Genomic DNA, 18,178 nt, shown 5'->3' with positions numbered 1-18,178 from the left:
TTTTCAGAATTATATTCTTTGGCATGGATACTGAAAGCACAATAAGATCTATTTAAGGAGTGAGGTACACACAATATACCTCCAGCTACAGTACATGTTGTTATTAATATTAGGGCTAAGTTACCTCTACTAGATATACTTTGTTCCGATGCGGTCTTGATATTTTCAGAATTATATTCTTTGGCATGGATACTGAAAGCACAATAAGATCTATTTAAGGAGTGAGGTACACACAATATACCTCCAGCTACAGTACATGTTGTTATTAATATTAGGGTTAAGTTATCTCTACTAGATATACTTTGTTCCGATGCGGTCTTGATATTTTCAGAATTATATTCTTTGGCATGGATACTGAAAGCACAATAAGATCTATTTAAGGAGTGAGGTACACACAATATACCTCCAGCTACAGTACATGTTGTTATTAATATTAGGGTTAAGTTATCTCTACTAGATATACTTTGTTCCGATGCGGTCTTGATATTTTCAGAATTATATTCTTTGGCATGGATACTGAAAGCACAATAAGATCTATTTAAGGAGTGAGGTACACACAATATACCTCCAGCTACAGTACATGTTGTTACTGCGGGCTGCAGTACAGAACATAGCCTATCCAATCAATGCCATAACAGCTGCAGTCATCAAATGTTAACTCATAAATGTGCAATGTATTTGTTTTTAACATTACATTATAAATACTCAATGTTTTGGAGTCTAAAAGTGATGTGGCTACATTTATTCAAACACTCAATCATCACAAACGATGATATGGAGACAACAACAAGCTTCATCAACAAAGGAGTGTGTTATTATGTGGTTAATAACTCGTATATATGAGTGCATATTATAATATTTTTAGTTTTTTTTAAATTATTTTACAGTTTCACTTAACAGTGGTGGTAAATTGTATTGTTTTACTTTATTGCTTTTCCAAGGTTGTACTAAGAAATATTTACATTTAACTTGTTTTTAAACACATCCTGTTTTGATCTGGCTTCTGACATATTTAATTTCTTTTCAAAACAATATTTGGTAGTGGTTGATGGTAATTGAAATAAAATGTATTCTAAACTGCAACTTAACTTACATTTTGGACAAACGTAGGTTTATGTAAATATACCTACGTAGTTTATGTTAATTTGTAGAAATGAGTTACATTTTAACATATGCCAATATCATAATTTTTGTACTCAATTGAGATTTCATCTCACAAGAAAAGCAATTACAAATTCCAACAAAGTAATAAATCTGAAGACACTAGTTAGAAAATATATTCTAACTAATTTACTTGTATTTTAAAATGGTATTCTAATACAACTTGAAAGTTATATGTTAAATTATTGTTTCTTTGGACTTACTATGGTTGAAAGTATACAAATTCTTTTCACAATTACTCTCATAGTCTTTTTATCTCAGTCTCCTACTTCTGCAAGAAATGAAGGTCATGATTTAGTAAATCTGGACAAGAAAATATACTTCATCATCATGAGACCTTCAAAAGACAAAGGAGGGAGAAAACTATTGCAATACATGGAGACTTTTCTTCAGATTTTGGTAAACTTGGAAGAGAAAGTCAGAAGTTGCATGTATTCTGCAAGAAATGCTGTTCAATACATCCTAAAGAAAATTCCTCAAGGTCCATTATTTGTAGTGCCTCCAGTCGATCCAGATCTTTGTCTCGAAGTTTTTGGTTGGAGTACAGACAATTTGACACAGTTTTTACACTTTGTAAACAGAACTAATTTTTTGTGGCCCACTTTTAAATATGAAGCGAGAACTTTACTGTCCGCAAATCTAAGTAGTAATAAATATAAAATGCCTTAATTTTATTGTGATACTAACTAATACCACAGCAAATGATCATATAAGTGTTGCAACTAAAGGTAAGGTCTATGGTTATAAAAATATATGTGGTCCTTATGATGTTATGCTCTATCAAATGCACCAAACTTATGAAGATCGAATATGAGTGCTTTATAGTCAGCATTTACAAATGCAAAGAGTCTTAATTCTTAGGCTTATAAGGACGTCCATTATCAAATGTGTATCAAATAAGATTGCACCTGTTTTATTTATCATTGTTCAGGTAGACATTTTCTTTACGTATGAAAAACTGCAGCAGTCTTTTCATTTCCGAAAATAAGGGTCCATTAACCCTCTGATATTAAGACAAATTCAGTTATGAACATTATAACAAAGTCTTTTAAAACATTGCCTGCAGGTTTAATAAGAAAGTTTGCCATCTAACCTCTTATTGGTCAGGTTACCAGTGTGAGACCTGTCACAGCAAAAGTTCATGGCAATAGTTTTTTGGAATAGACAGAGTGTTTTGTGTGAATTCATGATACGAGGAACAACAATCAATGCAGAATCATACTGTACAACCCAAACCAAGCTCCAACAAGCAATACAAAACAACGGGGGGCAAGCTGATGAAGGGGATTGTGCTCCTGCACAATAACACTTTCTCAGACTGCTGTCCAGACCTTGGAAATTGTTCACTTTTTTAGATAGAATCATCCATGATACATCCATAGCCCTCACCATGCCTCAAGCGGTTATCATCTTGTTTGTCACTTGAAGTATCATCTTGGCTGGAAGCACTTTAACGACAATAAAGAATTGAGAACAGCTATATACTCAGAGCAGGCAGCAGATTTCTTTGAACAAATATTCAAAATTTAGTTTTTAATATATGACAAATACTTAAACAAGCAATGCAGTTATGTATAAAATATCATGTAGAACTTAATTTGTTTTCTTAATGTTGTGTGAGTTATTATGTAGAAAAGGCCTGTACTTAAATGTCCGTCATAAATAATAGTATTTTAAAGATAAAATGTTCTTTAACATCTAGTTAATAATACTTACTCTTACTTACTTACTCCCAGGGCCATTTATATCGGAGGTGATATTTAGCCGCACCAACAAAGCTCCTCCATCTTGAACGGTCCTCTGCATCTTCCTCTGAAGCGCCCACCTTCTCCATATCAGCCTTCACCTGGTTCCACCATCTCACTTTCGGTCTCCCATGGGGTCGTCTTCCTTCTGGGTTACCGTACATTACCCTCCTCAGTTTGCATTCCTCTTCTCTTCTCAAAACATGGCCTGCCCAACGGAGTCTTCTGCACTTTATTTCTCCTATTACATCCGTACTATTGTAGAGCTCCCTGATTTCTCTATTATGTTTTCTTCTCCATACCCCTTGTTCATATGATGGCCCATAAATTTTACGTAAAATTCTATTCTCGAAAACTAGAAGCTTTTTCTCATCCTTCTTATTTAGCCTCCACGTTTCGGATCCGTACAAAAGCACTGGACATATAATTGTTTTGTATATTCTAGTTTTAGTTTTGTGAGAGAGAGATTTGGTTGAAAGTATCCTATTGCATGCATATACACATCTATTTGCTGAGTTGATCCTATTTTGTATCTCTGGTTCATCTGTGTTTTTATTTGATATTGTGACCCCAAGGTACTTAAAGTCTCCACTTGTTCGAAAACATGCCCATCAATTTGTAGGGGTCCTCCTCTTTGATTTTGATTCCTTCTATGAATCTATATTTTTTTATTAGCCAATAAAAGGTGTTTAGAAAGTTAATAATAGTAAACATAAATAATAGTATTTTAAAGATAAATGTTCATGGCATCTGGGAAAGTCTTAAAAGATAGAAACTGTGGATCAGTTAGGATATGGGATGTTGGCACAGTAATTAAAATTAGATCTTATAGCAATAACTTACCACAATATGCCATATTATAATAACTTGTTTATACATCACTAAAGAAGAGGTTAGGTTTTGGGATGACTCAGAAGGAAAATGATGTGTCACTCAATGAACCAAAAGAGTCATGGTATTTTTTCATGGTTCATCGTTTTAGTTGGTGACAACAAAACAATCTTGTATCACTAACTGGTAACATGAATACTGTTCAAATTTGAGCAACGTTGGATCTGTGTCTGTAAGGAACACTTTAATTTATTGCTTTTCTATTTATATCCAAGCATATACAATACTATGAAAATAAACTCTTTTTCAAGTTTAAGTTAAGAAAAAAGACAAAAATTAAATGTTGTTTAGCATTTTAAGGCATTAAAAAGTGTGTCTTAAAATTTATAACTATAAAAGTGTTTATTTATGTTTTCCCATACATTCCTTGTGTCACTTACAAGCTTTTTAAATGTGCTAAGTGTTCTATTAGACCATCCAAATCCTTCTTGCAAATTTTCATAGTTGAATGTCTCATTAAAAAAAACTGGACCTTGTACTTCTACGAGATGTTTGGTTGATTCAAACACTGCACCACGTTGCATAGCAACTTTTTTGTACAAATCCCATAGTTCTTGTAAAAAGTCAGACATATAATTAATGATGAATTGATTAAGTTCTCTTCTTGGTGATTTTAATGTCTCTGATATTTTTTTATCAGCCAATAAAAGGTGTTTAGAAATGTCCCAATCATATGCAAATGGTGGAACTCCTGAATCTACAAGCTGCTGAAAATTAAACAGGAAGAGTGATAATTTAAATATTAATATCATTATTCACTTACTCTTTAGATATTTAATACAACAAATATTTAAAATTCTTAATATTCTCAACAAGGCCAATACAATTGATTTAAGTATACATTTATTTCTATTTATATTATTTTATAAACATTATTAATCCGGTTTATTTCCATGTACATTAATAATACTTGTATGATATATATGTAACTAAATTTAATTGAGTTGGTGAAGCTATTATATTGTACATTCAAAACAATAAATTGTTAATTCTAATTTTTTTAAATATGAACAATCAGAAAGATAGATTAATGATTAAATTGACATAATAATTTTACTAAGTCAACATTCAACATTATGTTTGATGCTCATTGGTTAAAGCTTAAAAAAAATATAAAACCAAGTTAATTTAACATAAAGGTTTGTTGGTTATATACTTCAATAAATAAAATGTATAACATGAAATATATTAAATATTAAGAATTAATAACCATCAAAGTTTTTTGGTTCACACCGCATTGAAACATTACTTACGAAATTAAATTCCAGAAATATTTTTATTTCACTGTTGAGACCATCTTCAGTCAACAGATTAAACTGTACATCAAATGGCTCTCCACAGTGAGGCCAAAATATTTCAAGAATGATTGGGTAAGCAAGGTTTCAACAGGACATGTTACTAATATATGTTACATAAATGTTACTAATTATAATAATTGTGTAAGCCTACGAACTAATGATTATAATACATTGATTGTGGCAGACGCCTTACATGAAGAATAGTAGGAGAATAGGCTGTCTCACTCAATATAGAGCAGCATTGAGAGTTAACTATATATACAGTGCTCGATTTGAGACGGAACGCGGCGGAACGGCGTTCCGGGTCCTCTATCCTTAAAAAAAAAAATAATAATAATAAATCTGTACCAAAAAGCCACTGAAACCAAAACTAAATTTTTTTGGTTGGTGAGTTAATTACCAAATTTATTATGAACATCAAAATTCTTAAAATATATGATTACTATAGTTTACCTCGCAATCAATAATAAAACATTCAAATGTATCACGAAGCTATCTCGAAGTGCCTACAATTTTTAAAATGCGCCAGAAGCCTCTTAATCTTTCCTCCTCCACATGCGTCCTCTCCCTCCGTCAGTGGCATATAGACTCGCAAGATTACTAATTCCCTCCCCACATGTTCCCTCTCCTCCATCAGCGACGTATAGACCAGCCCGTTTGGCTGTGTCGACGTGTCGTATTACGCATTCGCTCAGTTGCTCAGTAGTAGTGGTTTCAAATATGTATGCGCGCCTCTCCATCGAAAACGTGGTTTTCTTGCATTTATTATGTTACTTCATTGAGGTTACACATTTTTCTGTGTTTGTATTTGTTAGTGAAGTGTTTATTGTGAACAAAAAATTAACAGATTACTTTTTCGTCTTCGGGTGACAGTTAAAATACTTAAACGAACTGTTGCATGTCCAGACAACCATGAACAACAGATTTCATCGACGTCACAACCATCTTCTAGCAGTGAAAAAGGTAACCAGATTTGAAATTAATGTGAAACCCCCTAAAGAAAAAGAACAGCAGATTGAATGCAACAATGACTTGCCAGATTGTTGGAATAACTCGCAAAATTCAGAATTTTGCAAACGGTATAATTGGTTGTTTATTAAAAATGGAATGTTAGGATGTAGGACTTGTAAGGAAGAAAAAAACAGGAACAATTCAAAAGAATGGGCAAATGTTGAGATAGACAGTTATGGTGACACAAAAGAGAAAAAACAAACTTCATTAAGGAAAAAAATTCATAACCACAAAGAGAGGAGCCGTAAAGCAGCAGACGAAATTTTATCCGAAGCTAAAGACGGAGCATTGGAGAAAAAATATCTTGAAACAGCGTTCACAGGAAAAAGAAGGGACTGAAAAAATATTTTGAACGGCATACAAGGTTGTTAAAGAAAATCAATCCTTTAATGATTTTGAAACATAAATAGATTTGCAAGAACTTAACGGATTAACATGGGTCGCATTTTACATTCTGACAAAGCTCGTGCTAACTTTGCTTTACACATCAGTAAGGAAGTGAAGAAAAAATTTGTAAGTGAAATTATTAAGAATGAGACAAAAATTGGTCTGATAATTGATGAACCCACTTCCCTTAAGTAATAAGTCGGGTTTTATTGTATACGTCCCCGGTGTTCTTTGAAAAAAAAAAAACTGGGTATGTGTGGCTTCACTAACGTATTTCTGAATCTCGTAGAACTTGATGGCGTTACCGCTAAAGAAGTATTTGATTCTTTAATGAACTGCCTTCATTCAAATGGGTTATCTGAGCAGTTTTTAAGCGATAACTTGAGAAGCTTAACTTTTGATGGTGCTGCTACTATGCTCGGAAAAACACAAAGGAATTGGGGCATTATTTTGTCAGAAATTCCCTTCTATTATTGTCTGGCACTGTGCAAACCTCAGACTTGAGCTGTCAGTTTCAGACGTATATTAAATCTGTTTCAGGAATAAGCAGATTCAAATCCTTTATTGATAAACTCTATGTTATCTATCACGCCTCACCAAATAACAGTAGGGAACTCCGGAACTGTGCGAATCTATTAGAGGCAGAAATTTTAAAAATTGGAAGAGTTTTTGAGCACCCGTTGGGTCGCATCTAGTTTCAGGTCTGTCTCAGCTGTATGGGTCCTACGAGGTGTTAGTACAAAACTTCAGAGAAGCTTCAAATGATACAACTAGAGACAACAAAGAAAGAAGTACTTTTTCTGGCCTCCTCAACAAAATCACAGATACAAATTTCATATTAGACCTGGGTTTGATGGCTGACGCTTTACAAGAGCTTTCAGAACTAAGTGAAGCTTTACAGCATTGCAAACGCAGATTTGAGCTATGCAAATAGAAAATTGCAAATCATAGTTGCTTTATTTGAAGAAAGGAAAACAACTCCCTGGTCTATACTCTAAAATGGCCCAAGAAGCAGTTGACAACTTGTCTTTTTTCAGTGTTTCCTCTCCAAACAAAATCTGGTCGAGTAAACGACCAACCGATGAACCCGGAAATATTTTACGGAATACTAAAAACGTCCCTATTGAAGCGAGTCTGTTAAATGAAAAAGACACTAAGTTAGCAGAAACTTTCAAAGTTATTGGACACTAGAAAACTGGCCTGAAGACATCCCAATAACGTTCGGAGAAAACGAAATGAGGGAACTTGCTTCCAGGTTTAAGCTTAATGTAAGGCAGTTAATAAAGGGTTTCAGAGAATATATCTTCTCCAGAACGTTACCAGACAGCCTCTGTCGGCTCGATCAATCGATCAACTCGGTTGCCATTTCATCAAGTGAATATGAAAAAAAAGGGGTTTTCTCAAATGAATTTAATAATAACACCTCTGAGATTGTCACTCAAATTTACAACGGTGTCTGGCCTGTTGTTTTGTAAAAATAAATGGACCTCCTCTCCGGCTGTTTCAGCCAGAAAAGTACGTTGACACTTGGCTTGTTTCTGGACACCACTCAGTGCTAGCTGTCAAAAGTAAGAAGAGATCAAGAGAAAAGAAATACGATGAAAACGAGTTAAAGTTTTTGGACTATATTTAAAAACGCATCCGAATACAAAAAAGTAACGCTGTATTGCTGTACTGCTATTTATGTTAATAAAAGAAGTTTGAGGTTCTATAAAATCTTCTTGTTTCCTTTCAAGAACCTAATTCTTTACAAAGGCAAACACTGTTTTGTGGTGATGGAATAATATATAATAGAAGGGAGTGGGGGATAAGTCTCGGCAGGTTGTAGTTTCCGGTACCTCAATTTCTAGAAATCGAGCACTGTATATATATATATATATATATATATATATTATATATATATATATATATATTATAGCTTCTTTTTTTTCTTCTATGGGGTGGCCTATTGCCATGAACTTAAGTCTCAAGGGTATTTTGTGCACTCCGGAAGCACACCTTGAGGCCGACCAGTCTACAGCTTCAGCAGTTCTACAAACCACTGGAAACAGCCGATATGGTCCTCCTGAGGAAATTTGCTACTCTTGTCCAGACTACCAAAGATGGCATACCAATCCCTTGCTATTGCAGGACAATCAAGAGCATGTGTTCAGCAGTTTCCTCCTATTTGTCATACATTCTACAGGGCGGATCCTCCCGAAGGATACCAACTCTGTGAAGACGCTTCCTCCAGTAACCATGTCCCATAATCAGACCCATAACCCAAGAAGACACCAATCTATTTAGTGAGAGAATGTTAGACACCAACCTAGGGAAAGACAACTGTAGAATACAGCCCCGGATTCTCTCATGTTCAGCGTGAACCTATTTAAAGACAGCCCTAAACTATTCAACTCAATAAAGAGCAGCAGTGAAAGAGTTAACTATATGCATTATAGCTAGATAGTTATCATAAAGTAGTTTGACATGTTTACTGCAGCAGATGCCTTACAGTGCAGAATAGCAGGGAGAGTAGTCTGTCTCACTCATTTTAAAGCTGCAGTTAAGGAGTTAATTTGAATTGAATTTGTAATGATAAATTCACAGAAAAATCTGGTGATTATAATGGATTTCAATACACTGTTTTGTTTCTTTAGTTATGAGATTATTACTAAGCAATGAATACTCCTGTGAACAACAAAGAAAAGATGCGGTTTAACAGTAAGAAGGCAGAAACTGTATATGGAAATTCGCCTCTATCCTGTCAGTTAGTCTGATCTAAGAAAGAAATTATCTTTGACTTTGAATCTGTAAATCAATAATTAACTTTTGATTATGCTATTTTACTTTCTCTACTTTTCTATGCTATTTCCTTTAATGTCCAAACAAATTTTGAAGCCCATTGTTGTAGAACTCTAATGTTTGTTTTGAGAACAGCAATATGGTCATTTTGATCACATCATAAAAGTACTACTGATGGTACTGATTCTCCAGATGCTTCTTCAATCTAGTTCTTCTTTTAATCTAGTTATAAGAAACTAGTTATAATGAAATATAACAACTGATGTAGCCTAATTCATGCCAAATCCTGTGACATTATTAATGCTTAATGTGGGACAACAATAAACATTCTTGATTCTTGATTCTTGCATAAACTGGGTGCTAAATCAGGACTGTAAAGACAATGATCAGATTGTTCCCGTCCACATGATGTGATGATATCTTGCACATTTATGTCACATCATCAATTTTTGCGACCTTTCCATTGTTCATTGTGTTTGCTCTGTAAACTGTAGTACTAATATAATAATCAGATGTTTTTAGTAGGCCTTTAGCATCAAAAATAAAAATCTTATCATGTATTTCACAGTCACCAGGATTCTCAATTGGTGGAAACATTTTTTAAACACTAACAAACAAATACATCCATCTGTTTCTTTAATAGTCTGTATTCAGTCTGTAACTTCCTAACAGATGTAGGTAAACTGTGTGCATGTGCCCAAAATTATAAACTACAGCATTGCGCTCAGCATGTATCTTTCTTATAACGTAGTATTGCTAGTAAACAACATTAACAAAACAAGAAAGACAAGACAACATCATCAATACTAAATTAAATTTTACAAGATAAGGTATCATGTGAAGAACAGTGCTAGTGTTGGGTGACAAGTAGTGACAGGCTAGCGGTGAGATGAAGCTGATAGTGGGGTTAATGTGTTCCGTGTTGCCCATCATAGCATGGCATGATGGTAACCATTTAATACGCATGGACAGGAATATAAAACATCTAATTACTAACCCGACAAAACAACGATCATTACTGGTATTGGGATATATGGATTCTTTTGTAGAATTGTTTGAATATGTAATTGAAAAAATGACAGGGTTCCGTGACAGTGCAAAAGAAGCAGCAGAATATTTTGTGCAAAAAAGACCTGACGGCCCAAAGTTTGCAAGGCTTCCTATTAATGTGTATGAAAATTGTGAGAAAGTATTTGAGTTCAATAATGAAACTTCTGCCAAGTTTACAAATCTGATAGAATTGACAAATACTTTGTGGCCTAAGTTTGTCAAGGAGTACCAGATAATTCGAGGTGTTGAAACTAACAAGTCTGAGGAAGAAATAATATTTGGGCCAGGCCCATAGGTATTCAAATTTTTAGAAGCAATGAAACATTTGTAAAATATTACCTATAAAATGCAATTCTGTTAAGAAATTTGATTTCACCATCTACCCTACATTATTTTACTTATTTTTTTCAGTGTTCACATTTGACATATACATTTAAATATAATAATATTTAACATTGACTAGAAACTCTGATTGTATTTTAGCATTAAATCACATATTTTATTAAATTCTTTTATTATACATTAGCAACTTATTAATCAAAACATGAATACTATCTATCTGCCTACTGTTTGAACCCACTGCATAAATCTAGTGATAGAAAAGTAAAATTTTTAATACATTCCATAATTTATATTTATATGATTGTATACAAAGTTTGCATTTGAAATCTTACTTGTAAACATGATATCAAGGATCATAAGGTCGTAATGGTCAAGAGGAAACATTTCTATCTCACATTACCAGGCTGAAAACTGATAATGACCTCTTAAGTGTTATTATCTTAAGTGTCACTGGAAGAAGTCTCAATCTCATTATTTATCTTGAAATCATTACCAGAGTCCTAGACCTTTTGGCTTTCAAATTAAGGTCTTCGTAAACAACCCTTATTTAGATAAAGATATATAATTGCCCTGCACAGAAATATCAGGAATATTAGTTTGTGCAAACATCCCAAGATGAACTGTATATTAGATGGTCTCTAAACTCTATCTTGTTATACCAGGCTGAAAACACAGCTTTAAATGGATGGGCCACAACCTTGAATCGGTTTTAAACAGTAAAATGCCACAAGTATCCATGAGACAATAGATTTTCAATTGAACAAATTCTCAGCTCTGGACTCATTTCCCCTTTGTAGCATTGAACTCAAAAAACCCTCATCCACACCCCCTGTTTCATTATCAATAGATCCTGAATCTTCCATTAAAATACGTATCATTCATGACCGAACCTGCCCACGAAGGTCATTTAGTAACTGATTGAATGAACTCACATACTGTGGAGTAGTAACACCTTGTTCATAAAAAAGGTTGGGCCAACCTCAGAACAGAAAAGTAGATCAATACGTGTTATTTAAAACTTTTTCTAACAGGAAATAGCTATGAATCAATCAACAGCATTAGCATTGACCCCATACAGTACAAATTTTTCATTTATAAAACATTCCTTCAAGAATGTGAGGATTCCTGGTGTTTCATTCTGACTTTTTTACCTTTAATAACATCACCGTGATAGAAATTGGACTCGTCTGAACAAAATTCTGAGGAACTCCACACTTATGTCCAGGTCATCCTCAAGAACACAACAAAACTTCCTATTCTTCTTGTTCTTAACAGTGAAGATTTGGGTACTCCACGTTTAGTTCTACCTTTCTCAGAGATGAAGATTTGGAAGTAATGAATAGCGTATCAGTTCTACTCTTTCCTGATCTGGAGCACTTTTTCACTACACTTCTCACTCTTAATAACAAAATTATCTCTTTATTAAGGCTTTGGTTGGAAGCTGCACTCTTAAGAAGACAAGCTAAAATTTTCGAATTGAATATAAAATGTTATTAGATTTTAATGGCCTACTCACAATATTTTGAAATACTTGGTTTAATGTGAAATCAAACAGGTTTTCAATTGAAACAGCTGTTTAATAATCAAGAGACATAAAAATGTATTGTTTTATTTTCCTTTTCTTACATATACCATCTTGACTCCACTAATACAGATGGTACTTCACAGATCCATTGTACATCATCGAAAAGTGTGTAGTCTTAAAAATGTTGGTGAAGGAAACCAAACTGTATACCTCTTTGTGGAACTTTATACATTTCCTTGAATTCATTCAAAATTAATTTCTCAAAATTTTACTATTTTTTATTATTTTGAGAAATATTATGTATTAACAAATATTTGTACTTAAATATCAGGAAGAATTCAAGAGTTAATACTTAGATTAAACTCAAAAATTGGAAATATAGTAAAATACAAGTAGCAGTGTTTTATATTTTATTTTAGCAAGTACAATTTTTTACAGTCTTATATTATGTAACTAATATTTGATTTTTATTACATTTAAAAAAAAATTTTAGTCTTCGGTATTAGTGACAAGATATTTGGATGTGTGAAAAAATACTGAGAAAACTAACATCCTGTTATACAAACATCCCTATAAGTTTTGAAAAATACTAACACCCGGATGTCAGGGTATTGTGAATTTTATTTTCTTATATTTTTACTTTTCATTTAAATTAATTGTATATACTAAATCCTCAAAAACATGGATTTACACTGACATTCATGATTGTAAATACACTTCAAATTATCTACTTAATGTGTAAAAAATAAAACAAAGATAATTGATTGTCATAGAAATGTTATTTTTACTATAAAACCAATAAATTTTTGTTACTGTGTAATAACAATTTTGCCTGTGGTATTAACTGAAATAAAACATTTTGTATCATGAATTTTTTTATGCAATGTTCTTTCGATTAAAAGAAGAAAAGAAACATTTTAATTTTATGCAGATACATTTTTTATTGATACATTTAATTTTTATAATTATTTAATAAAAAGATGATTTTGGTAAAAAAATTGAATTGCGTTAAATTTTTACAAACATCATTCATTTGCACTAAAAATAAGGAAGTTACCGGCAAAAATGTAAAATAGTGCACAAGAGCCTAAAAAGAGTGTGTTGTGGTTTGGTAAAACCCTGGGTGAAAGTAGCCAGTATTCCTCAGATTATAACCAGTAGAGTCCATTTGAAGTATGGCTAGTGGAAGAACTAAACTGGTAACCTTTTCGACTATTATTTTAACATACAAATCACTAATCCCAGTGGACACTCTGAAATAACTCCAACTGATTTAATGAGTGAGAAATCCTCCTGCTCCCATACTACAGTCTTACCTTTTGACCTTGTTTTGTTTGTGACACCAGATCACTAGCAAATCATTGAGACTGTCTTTCGAAAACAGTTGAGGGCAATAACGTTATGTTTATTCTAAGTATAATGTTTTAGTGATGATCAATTGTTTTACAAAAACTAGATGACATGAACCATACTTAAGATGATAATACTACGTAACTTGTCACATACAATGTAATTAAATTCTTAAGAATGTACCTTAAGATTTTTTAAACATACATAAGAGTAATACAAAATTAAAGAAATTTGTTTCTTCAATCCAATTTTCCTTATGGGAAAACCCAAAATATGTTCCCTGCCTCATAACCAAAAATTTGTATGGAATAAAAGAAAATCCAATGTTTAGACACAAGTTCAGAGAAGCAACATGAACTAACCCATTTTAGTAGACATACAACACAACTTTTTTAATAATTTCTGTTTTACTAGGCATTTTGACATCTAGTATGCCATAATCAGGTGTGAATCCAACAATTAAATACAATTTTTAATTGTTTACCCTTTCATTGAAGTAAGAACTCTAAAATAACCAAGTCCAGCTTCTGAAGCTGAGGAAATGCTTGACTGTGTCAAATTTTTGAAATGCAAATGAAACACTATCCCTTATTGTTTTCCTTAATTCCATATATGCTGCAGACTTGAAATTTGGTACTCAGGTGCAGTTTAAACTGTTTTCATATCAGGAAAATTGTGAAATTATTTTGATATCCCGTGTTAAAAACTTGGAGATTGTTGCTTTGAGGCAATTCGGACAATTAGTGTGAAATTGTTGTTACCAATAGCGATGGTGAAGCATTTCCTTAGTTTTCAGACTTCTTACTATTCCTCAAGTACGTTGTCACTCTTGTGAGATGATGAATTACTATTACTTTTTTACAGGTCTTGTGTTGATACACAGAATGTTATTGAATAACATTAAATTATGTTAATGTAATTATGTTTCCTTAATTTTAATTCACTGCAGTGTGTGCACAAACTATGTATATTGCAATAATTAATTTATATAATTAATGAGAAAAAATTAATAAAAATTTTATTTGTCAAAAGCGGTTTACTCTTTACTTTCATAGTCATATTTATCGAACTCATATGCACTTAATTCAGGAAAAATATCATGAAATGTTGCTGTATAATTTCGAATACCCTCAATATACTGACTCACTGCGTCTGTTTTGAAATCTTCCCATTGAAACGTATCATGCAAGCGTTGTAAATCAATGTATACATTTAGAAACAATGGAGCACCTTCTTGGTATAAATGTTTAGCTGTTTGGTACATAAATTTTGGGCTGAATTTCAACAAATGGTTGACATCTCTCAGGTGAGTAATATACTCATCCAGGTTATACAGGAGAGGTTCTCCCTGATCAGAAGTGGGCTGAGATAGAATTTCTGTGATGTTTCGGTCCAGTCTCATTATGAAGTTGCTAAGTTTAGTTTGCGACCAGATTGTTGCAGGCAGAACAACTACTAAAAAGTAACTGAATAATAGTGAACTAGACATAGTGGATTAGTTCAAAAATTCTTTACACTCGAAAGTTACTAAGTACCTGGGAGCATTGACATTGAAGTCTTGAGATCATGCTTGTAATCTTAACATCAATGTCTGTTTGTTAACAGACTATACTCTCTTTAAGTTAAATATAATATCAATAATGAAATATAACAATCATTAAAAATTACATAACGCCATCTTCATAACCATTGACCACACATTCTCTTTAAATTACATGTTTTCTTTTTTCATTAGTTGTATAACTATGGTTTGTGTATTGAAGTATGTGACAGAGATCTTGTATATGGCTCCTCTTAACATTTCTCACACAATTGTAGCGTTTGTATTTCTTTACAATTATTGTATTTTAAATATAGAAAATGAACATATTGTTCTAACAGGAATGTTGTTATAAACATATCCAAACCATATATAGAACAAATGTTTATGTATAATTTGTAAAAATATTTTTTCAGGTTCCACAACATTGTTAACACAAACATATTTTACACTTTTGTTTAGCCATAGTCATAAGATCTTTCACCTTAGCTAAACATTGTGAATTTAAAAGCTGTTTTTACTCTTATTCTAAAAATAAAAACAGTGGAGATAATTTTTGACAATATCTATACAGAATTACAATCTTGAAATGTTTAATTAGCTTATCAGCTTAAATACTGTAGAGGGATAAAAGATTCTGTGAATCATTGAGTTACCTAAGTTCAGGAATGTTAAGAAAGAAAGGACATTTTGGAATGTTATATTGCATACCAATTCTGTTAAAAAAATACAAAACAACCTACAATGGCAGCTGTCATGTGACTTGTGCTCACACCCATTGTTGTACGTAGTCTTGGATCCAACAACCTGTCAATGCTGATCAAGCTGTTGAGTCAAGAAGATTTTTTTTTACGTTGTGTCTATTTTTATTATCTCTGTTTATTTTTTCTGGTGATCAACATGATGAGATTACAAAGAGGAACTCAGTATCAAGGTGAAACTCAAGAAAGCTACGATAAATTATTTTGAAGACAGCTTACACCTAAAAATACTCAAGAAAAACAATTTTTCAAGTGGATACACATTTCAGTGAAACAGAGAAAATTACAGGGTGATGCAAAGTCAGAAACCTATCACATCTTGTATTGACTTTGTGGTACTGAAAGTTAATGGTATCTTCACATAGCGTAACTATGTGAAGATATGGTGGGAAGGGTAGATTTGATGTGAATGTTGAGTTTAGCTTCAGTTCACCAACTTCTTATGTGTAGAAAACTTGGTTGCTCCATCGTGCTTAGAGAAGGTGTCTACAACATCGAAGTGCATTCAATTATGCACCTGATGAGATAATAAGAATACCTCTTCCACCTTGATTACACTATATTTTGTAGTATAGGTGTCTCTGATGTCAAAACGATGCAAGCAATTCATTTTGAGCTTCTTCGTTCCCGATTTTTTTATCTCTTCAGACGAACATGACTCCAGATTCCAGAAATCAAGTCTTTGACAGCATCAGATTCAAGATACTGCACTAAGAGGAGATGAAATGGTATCTTGTTCTTCTGACTATAGAACAGCTAACTGTAAGTGAAATTTAGTTAACTTAGTTTAGGAAAATTATTTTTAACAACACTTCTAAATTGACACTGGGTTTAAATATTGCCGGGCCCGTATTCAGACTGGTTTTTCGGACAATTTTACCAGTGCTCGGGCCCTAAGGAGTCCTGGGCTGTCCCCGCCACATGTCTGTTTGAAGGGACTGTTTCGACGGACGAGATAGCACAATCTAATAACTGTAACGCTATTATAGGCAAAAGTTTTCATGCCGTTGATTACAATTTCGATGAAACTGTGATTATTACTTTTAAAACCATTACGATCACGTTCAAACGTGAGCAGTGAATTACTGTATTCAATTTATTTATTGCCCTGCGTCCTGCTTATCTGTGTGATGGTGGTTTATTGGAGGTAAGGTGATTCCGTGGGGGGTATGCGGTGTAGCTGGGGCGCGGTTACAGGACATGACAGGGCCCAGCCGAATATTTTTATTCAGGCCCACCAAAGCTGTGTGTAGACCTGAATATTAATGTACCATAATTATGCCCAACCTAACATGGTAAGCTAAGATCAATTTATTAATATGAAAATGTCACCTACACATTTAGTGATTATTGCTACGAATTATTGTCCTACAACTCAAACTTATGCTTGATCATCAAGTATATTAATCATCAGTTAATCATCTGCTCTGTAATTCTTTCTTAATGTAGTTAATTTGTAACTTAATTAATTAACATGGGCCATCAAGCACGACAAGTTATATTTGCCATAATCATATGCAGAAATCCATAGTATTACAAATACTATTGGTGACCGCAATGTTCTGTCTCCAAAGAGCCATAAAAGAAAACAACAAAGTAGCTTGAGGAATCAATACCTTTTGGTGGATTTTTGCCTGTGGCACGTTTTTGTTGTCATTCGTAGTGATTTAATAGGGTAAAACCAGAGTGTAAACCCTTAAAAAAGCAGTTAATATGATCATAGTTCATAAAATATATTTAGTCAAGTTTCATATGCTTATAAAAGGCATAAAGCAGAGCAAGAGGATCACAGGTGGAGGTAAAGGTCATGGTCAATGTTATCATTCATGAAAATCAAACTTATTGCAACTTATGGGAGCAAATATAGTAGGTACACCACAGTAGGGAGGCACATCATAATGTGATCAAGAAGATGTACAGTGATATGAAGTGATTTGATCTACAAAACAAAGTTGTGTACTGCATGGTCTATAAGAATGCTATTCTGTGATTGTTTTTTTTTTCTTAAACAAAATAAGCTCATTCTTCCCACCTCTGAGGAGTTTCACATCAGTTATGAGTGAATTGTTACTATTCACTTATTTTTTATGATAATGGTAGTTACGTGAAAATCGTAATGGTGAGTGAAGCTTTACATCTCAGTAATAAGTACTTCTAAAATATAAAAAGTGCCAAAAGTTATTCTTATGAAGGAATGGAATCAATCATGGTGAAATATGAATTCCATGACAAGATTAGGATACTCTCTCATAAACCTCCTAGTTTCCTGTTTATTGGACATAAATTACTTAAAACTTACAATTACTTAAACTACTCTTTGCTTGCAACTAATATTT

The 18,178-nt window shown here is 33.0% G+C and overlaps 1 long non-coding RNA gene across 1 annotated transcript; it reads right to left on the bottom strand.

Annotated features, from left to right (window-relative positions):
• Positions 1–3,960: 3,960 nt before the first annotated feature.
• Positions 3,961–5,350, bottom strand: LOC124360499. The gene is made up of 2 exons (XR_006922246.1): positions 5,051–5,350; positions 3,961–4,504 (listed from the first exon to the last, which is right to left on the bottom strand). It is a non-coding gene; the product is annotated as an uncharacterized LOC124360499 (long non-coding RNA).
• Between the last annotated feature and the right edge of the window lie 12,828 nt (positions 5,351–18,178).

The sequence above is a fragment of the Homalodisca vitripennis genome, chromosome 1, assembly GCF_021130785.1.
Source record: "Homalodisca vitripennis isolate AUS2020 chromosome 1, UT_GWSS_2.1, whole genome shotgun sequence".
NCBI classification, from domain to species: domain Eukaryota; kingdom Metazoa; phylum Arthropoda; class Insecta; order Hemiptera; family Cicadellidae; genus Homalodisca; species Homalodisca vitripennis.
The sequence above is the reverse complement of the archived record's forward strand: the minus strand, read 5'-3'. Positions and strand labels throughout refer to the sequence as shown.